Source organism: Curcuma longa, chromosome 7 (assembly GCF_044706935.1).
Source record: "Curcuma longa cultivar G26 ecotype Majalengka, Jawa Barat chromosome 7, ITB_CL_G26_1.1, whole genome shotgun sequence".
NCBI lineage: Eukaryota > Viridiplantae > Streptophyta > Magnoliopsida > Zingiberales > Zingiberaceae > Curcuma > Curcuma longa.
Genome location: NC_133867.1, coordinates 1,582,597 through 1,590,152, shown reverse-complemented (window position 1 = coordinate 1,590,152; position 7,556 = coordinate 1,582,597).

Below are 7,556 nucleotides of genomic sequence, written 5' to 3'. Positions count from 1 at the left end.
ATCTTTTTATTACTTGACGACATTCCGTATACTTGCGGGATCCTATGAACTATGAAGATAGATCTTCAAAAAAGCTTGACCTAATGCTTGTTTGATCCATGAAAGCTAAGAAATAAAATGATAAAAACAATGAGTCGATTTGGAGTTTATTATTAGATATTTTAATTTTAAAGATAAATATATGTGTTTTGTGTTGGTGCTGGGAGCACCAGATGATTGAATCTTAGTTTTGATAATGACAAAATGTTCAAATTAAGTATGTGATGTTTACTGATGAGCTAATCTAAGTATACAAGTAGCACAGGGAAGTTCTAGTTGTGACTAAGCATAGGGAAATCCTAGTGGTGACTAGGTAGTGGAAGTCCTAGTGGAGATTAGGCAATGTAAGTTCTGGCTAGACCTAACCTGAAGGGTTGGATGGGAAGTTCTAGTCAGGAGAATTAGGCAGGAAGACTTAACAGATCAAGTGCACCAGGTGGAAGACGAGACAGGTCAGGTAAATCAAATGACTAGCGGTGGAAGTCCAGCCAGGTCAGGTGGACCAAATGTCTAGCGGTGAAAATCCTAGGGGTCGAGGATTGAGGCTAAGCAGAAGTCCAACAAGTTTGGAGGACTTGGTTGGTAATAGGTAAATTTTTTCGAGTAGAGTGGGTGAGGGCGTGTTCCCGGTAAGGGGAACAATAGGTATAGGTCTAACCCAAGATTTCATTGAAAATCCGAAGTTAATACCAAAATAGTTGATTAAACTGTTTTACTTTTCTATTAGTTTTTATTTTGTGCTAGCTTGTAATGCAGAAAAGAAGGGATTGGAATTTTATGTTCCAAGCGCCCTTTGGGAATCCTATGTAATAAACAACAAATCACAGTGGAAAAAGGATCCCTTAGCGATCAATGCGAAAGCAAGCTCATACAAGTTTAGATCTACAAATTTCTATCTAATAGGGTATACCTTTGTTGCATGCTCTTTGCTTATCCCACTTGTCTAAAGTTTGTCGAATCTTTTGCACGTTCAAGTGTCCATGCCTCTATGCATATCCACACGAACACTCACTTTTAGAGAAAATTTTGATTGTGCTAACAACCCTTTGGTGGTGTAAGCTTTGGCCAAGAAGAAGAGAGGGCAAGAAGATGAACATCAATTGAATTTTTGGAAGAAAAACACTTTTATACTCAAGCCATGAATACCAAAGGTTTTTAGGCTTTTGGTATTCCCTCATCAATGCATGATTAATTCTTATTAATCATGCATGATGAATTTAACTTCATCTTCTTCAATGCATGATCAATCCAAAATCATGCATGATGAACCAAATTTCATTCATCAACTTGGTTTAATTTGAGTTTAATTCAAATTCAATCAACTTGAGTCTAACTCAAGTTTTGGCTATCCAATGAGCTTAATTGTTCTTTTAGTCAAACTAAAATGAACATATCTCCAAAATAGAATGTTATTTATGTGTGACCTAATAGGTTCTCGTAACATTGACAATGTCTCTAAAGCTCATTTTAGAAACATAAGCAATGAGTGACATCTAGCAATGCATCATTGCTATCCAAGTGACAAGAATGTCGAAATCCGACATAACCTTATGACTATGAGAATGTATGACCATGTCCTTCTATCATTGATATCTAGATTGATCAATGAGGCATAGACTGTGTCATCCTCATATCAATCTTTGTGTTTCTTGATCCTCAAGTAGACTCACTTAAGCAAATAAGCTCAATATCTCATATTGGAGGGATAGTCATTCATTTAGTAGTCCTACTCTATTAAGAGGCATCAAGATATCACTCCTATCATATTGGAGGGATAGATCCCATCTATATCACTCACATCCCTTCACATAATTTATTACATACCTAGTGATCACCTTTATAGTCCACCTTGTTACGGGTGATATTTAACGATACCAAAGTACAAACTCCTTATGTAGGGAAGCATAGTGATTTCAGGTCTAAGGACTATTCATATCAATAGTCACATAAGAAAGTTCATGACACTCATATAACGATCCATGAAACTTTCTCATGGCGGGTCAATTCAGTATACATTCTCTAATATATACTCATGTGTCAACTCAATATCTTATATCCATGACTTATGAGATCAAGTCATCTAGTTGACCTACATGCTAGTCTCAATGCATTAATATTGTCTTTGAATATTAATGCTTGACTAGGAATGATTAAGAGTAGTATTCTCTACATCATCTCACTATCGACACAAACATAAAATAAGTATAATAACAAAAAATCTTACCTTTATTAATAATAGAATATGATATAAAAGTCCCTAGTTAATCATCACATAATTGACTCTAGGGCTACTACTAATACACCCTGATCTAGATCTAAGTGCTCAGATGGGTTCTAGGCAACTATACACCAGCGGAATAGGGCCAGCAAAGCAGTGAGGTGGCAGAGTCTTAGTGGTCGAGACACCTGAGCTTCCAAGCACCCAAATTGGTTCTAAGCGCTCCGATTTGGATAAAGCATTGCAGAGTCAAGGTTGATCCGGAACCTCCACGTCAAGATAGAGGCACCTGAAAAGGGATGTAGGCGTCTGAAAATGCCGAGTCAGCAGTGCCGATGGTGGATCAACGGACAATGTGAAGGCGTTTAGAAAGGCTTCCAGGCGCCCGGATACCCTAATAAAAGAGCCGTGAGGGAGACCCCTTAAAGCATTATTCTACAGACAAACGACGATCGTCTACACGCGAAGCTTCAATTAGGAACATCATCATCATGCCGAAGAGCTGCACCGGAATTCACAATCATCACTTTATCAGTACATTTATTTTTGTGCTTAATTTCATTAGGTCGATATCATTGTTATCGGTCCTATACTTTTGTATATCGCTAACTTCCTTTTATAAGAGGGGAGTTATATAGTTAATTGTCTGTGGAAAATGATCATTTGATCGTGGACCTTAGAGTAGCAACCCATGGCTGTGAATCAAGTAAATCACTGCGTACTCTTTCCTTGTGTTTGTTTCTTTTTCGCTACCTTCTATATTTCTCTGATCGCAAGGATTTAAGAATACTTTACGAATTTCAAAAATGCAACAAATGCGTTATTCATCCCTTCTAACGCTCTCAATGATCCTACAATTAATATCAAAGCGAGGGGTGCTCTAACATAGTGCAACCACTAGTCGAACAAGTTTTTTAATTTTTTATATTTTTAATTCGTTCTATTTTCTCACACACTGCTAATCCAAGACTAAGTCTTGGTACATTTCAGATTTTTTATTATGTGCAAGATTTAAATGGCCCATCAGGAAGGATACAACACTGCAAGGTCACCTTGGTTCTATAGGGAGGACTTCATCTACTGAAAGGGTAGAATGAAGTATCAGCTAAAGACTCAGGTGGACATATGGATCATCATCCAAACAGAGTTCACGATCGCAACCAATAACGATGGCCTTCCACAGTCTTGCAAAAAATGGGATGCGACCACCAAAAGAAAATTCAAAGTTGATGTCAAGGCAACCTAAACACTTGATGTGTGTAGGGAATATATATGTTTCTGAGGTTTACATTGCACATCTTTCTGTATTTCATATCATTTTCTAACGTCTATCACATCCTTTATCTATGCATTAGACATGTTTTCTCCATTTCTTGGTTCGAAGGTCTGCTCTTGTATTTATGCTTTGGTAGGACGGAAATGGAGTGAAAGAAGGTGAAATAGAGAATTAACTGAAGACAAGGCAAGACAGGGTCGTCGTCTGGTCCAAGGCACAGCCGTGTCTCAATCTCCATTCCAACCTTAAGAGGTCGTGCCCACCAAGGCATGGTCGTGCCTCACCACCAGAGGAGCACCTGCCCCTGGTTGTAGTGTAATTTGGTCTTAGTCTATTTTGTGCACTAGTATACAAGTCCAGAAAGCCAGCTGCCTCAAGTACTTAGTATATATTTCGTGCCTACCAGGCACGATTATCATGTAAACCCTGCAGGTGGACTTTGTCCGCACTCCATTCCAACCTTAAGCCAAGGCCTGGCCTGTGTGTTCATGCCCACCAAGCACGGCCGTGCCTGATTTCCAGGGAAGCAAATGTTTCTGTGTTGGGATGTATACTAAAATCCTAGCAGTATATGTAAATATTTATTCTAAAATTTTATTAAGAGAATCACATTTGGGTTAAATTAATAAAATATTAATTATAGAATATCATTAAAAATTAGTGAGATATAATTAAAAAGATTTTGTTAAAGATAAGAACAAAATTAATATAATGGAAACTGCCTCACAGGCACGGTCGTGCTAGAATTCCAAAAGCTCAATAGGCTCTAGTCGTGCCTACCAAGCACGACCGTGCTTTGTTTCCAGGGGTCAGCAGCTCATGGCCGTGCCTACCAGGCACGACCGTGTGATGGAGCATGCTGGCCATGTGCCCTGGGTCGTGTGACTAGACACGGCCGTGTAGCGAGGACTTGATTGCGGGGGCATATAAATACCCCTCTTATTTGTCCTAAGAGGGGGAGAGACCTTGGGAGTGATAGTGAGCCACCGTAGATGCCATCCGAAGCAAAAATCGACGATCCATCCATCCTTTCGGGCCTACTTCGTCGCATCCATCCACTGTCGACGAGGAGATTGTAAGGCGAAGAAGAAGACATCCATTGATAAGTTTTATTTCCTTTTTCTATCTCAAATTAGGATCTAAAATGTATTTCTTTATATCTTCTTTGCATTGTATCCCCTCTGTCATGGAGTAGAACCTTAGATTCTAGGTTGTAGGAGGAATCGAGGTGTATTATGGATGATTGTAACTATGGATTTGTGTTTATCATGTTCTATGATATATTTGTGCATTTGTTTTATAGATTTGTACCTTGTGCTTATTTGATGATATGAATGTGAATGGTATGAATCTTTAAGGATGAGGGTGAGTTGTAGTTTAAGAAAATCTTAGGATCGTATGACCGGGGTGCCTTGTAATAGAAGGTGAACCTTTAATCGGACTTTTCGAGGAAATTCTTAGGCTGCAATGAATCTTTATGAGAAATAGCTAATGGAGATTGTTGGTGTTGGGAGCACGAGATGATCGAATCTTAATTTTGAAAATGGCTAAAGGTTCAAGTTTAGTATGTGATGTTTATTGATGAGCTGATCTAAGTGTGCAAGTAGCACAGGGAAGTCCTAGTTACGACTAGGCACAAGAAAGTCCTAGTGGAGACTAGGTGGTGGAAGTTCTAGTGGGAACTAGACAGTGGAAGTCTTGGTTGGAGGCTGGGCAGACCTAACCTGGAGGGTTAGGTGGGATGTCCTGATCAGGAGAACTAGGCAGAAAGACTTGGCAAATCAAGTCACAAGGTGGAAGACAAAGCAGGTCAAGTGGATCAGATGTCTAGCGGTGGAAGTCTAGGCAGGTCAGGTGGACCAGATGCCTAGTGGTGGAAATCTTAGGGGCCGAGGATCAAGGCTAAGAAGAAGTCCAATAAGTCTGGAGGACTTAGTTGGCAACAAGTAAATTCTTCCGAGTAGAGTGGGTGAGGGTGCATTCCTGGTACGGGGAACAGCAGGCGTCGATCTGACCCAAGATGTCATTAGAAATTCGAAGTCAAGACCAAAACAGTTGGTTAAACTGTTTTACTTTCCTATTAGTTTTTATTTTGTGCTAACTTGTAATGCATGAAAGAAGGGGCTAGAACTTTGTATTCCGGGCGCCCTTATTTGGATCCAAGCGACTGAACTCTAAGCACCCGGATGGGTTCCAGGCGACTGGATGTCAGCGGAACGGGGATAACAAAGCAGTGAGGTTGCAGAGTCCCAGTGGTCAGGACACCTGAGCTTCCAGGTGCCCGGAGTGTTTCGAGGCTCCCTGATTTGGATAAGGCATTACAGAGTCAAAGTTCATTCGGAATCTCCACGTCAGCATAGAGGCACCCGAAAACAGATGCAGGCGCCTGAAAATGTTGAATCAGCAGCATCAATGGTCAATGGTGGATCGACGGACAATGTGGAGGCGCCCGGATACCCTAATAAAAGAGTCTCGATGGAGACCCCTTGAAGCATTATTCTACAGACAAGCGACAACTGTCTGCACGTGAAGCTTCAACTAGAAATGTCGTCATCACGCCGAAGAGTTGCACCAAAATTCGCAATCATCACTCTATCGGTACATTTATTTTTGTGCTTAATTTCATTAGGTCGGTATCGTTATTACCGGTCCTATACTTTTATACATCTCTAACTCCCTTTCGTAAGAAGGGAGTTATATAGTTGATTGCCCGTCGAAAACGATCATTTGATCGTGAGTCGTGGAGTAGCAGTCCGTGGCTGTAAACTAAGTAAATATCTGCATACTCTTTCCTTGTGTTTGTTCCTTTTCCGCTATCTTCTATATTTCTCGGATCGTAAGTATTTACGAGTACTTTACAAATTTTGAAAACGCAACATATACGCTATTCACCCCCCTCTAGAGTTCTCAACGATCCTACACTTTGTATGTCTACAAAATGTGTATAATTATGGAAAGGCAATACATATTAACATGAGATATAGTTAGAGCATAATTTAGTTATCATTAATTTTATTTGTTAGATTAAAATTTAATTACCTTGTAACAAATACAGTTCAAATTCTGTTTTGGGAGATTGGTCTTAAGCACACTAACTTAATTGGTTAAACAATTAACTTAAACTCATTTCATGAAAATTCTATATGTTATGTTAATTGAGTCATAGTACAACTAGTGAATGCAAATACTATTTTTACTCATAAGATACAGATAAGATAAAGAAAGGGTGCACCAAATTATTATAATGAATCAAGAAAGAATGTAAGATGTCTTCGGTAAGACTTATAGAATAGCTAGTTTATAAAGTATCATATAGTGTATGGCTACGATGGACTATAGGAGAAGATTGAATAGATAGTGACTTAAAAATATTTTTTTTTCTCTTGCAACAACACAAATAAATCAATCTTTAGTTGTTTAGGGTGTTTGTGTGGATTTGGTTATGAGGAGAGAATTCATTAATATCGGTAGGATTAATGTAATTGAATAAGAGTGGCTAAATGGGGTGAATAGTGATTTGAGCTACAAATAAAATTATTCTTTTTCTTATATATTCTTGCAATGTTAAATAAAATTGCTAGACACTACAAGAAAAAAGCTAATATACAACACTTGAAAGACAACGCTTTTTGTCAAAAGTATTATCTTTTTTTATTCAACAACGTTTTTAGTCAAAAACGTTATCTTTTAAAAATCAAAGACAATGTTTTTTCAGAAAGCGTTGTCTATTAGCGTTTTTTTGGTCAAAGACAATGTTTTTTTCAAAAAGTATTGTCTATTAGCACTTTTTTTTTGGTCAAAGACAATGGTTTTTTAAAAAGTGTTGTGTTTGAGGATATCTTATATCGAGGTCATCCGCTCGCTCGCTTCCCTCCGCCTCGCTCTCCAAAATTTGAACCCTAGCAAATCCTGCTGCCTCCCTCACCTTCTCTCTCGTCGCGATGCCGGAGATGGAGTTCCGCTTCCGCACCGCTACCCTCTTTAGAATCCGCACCACAGACGAGGCCTCCGACCACCATCTGC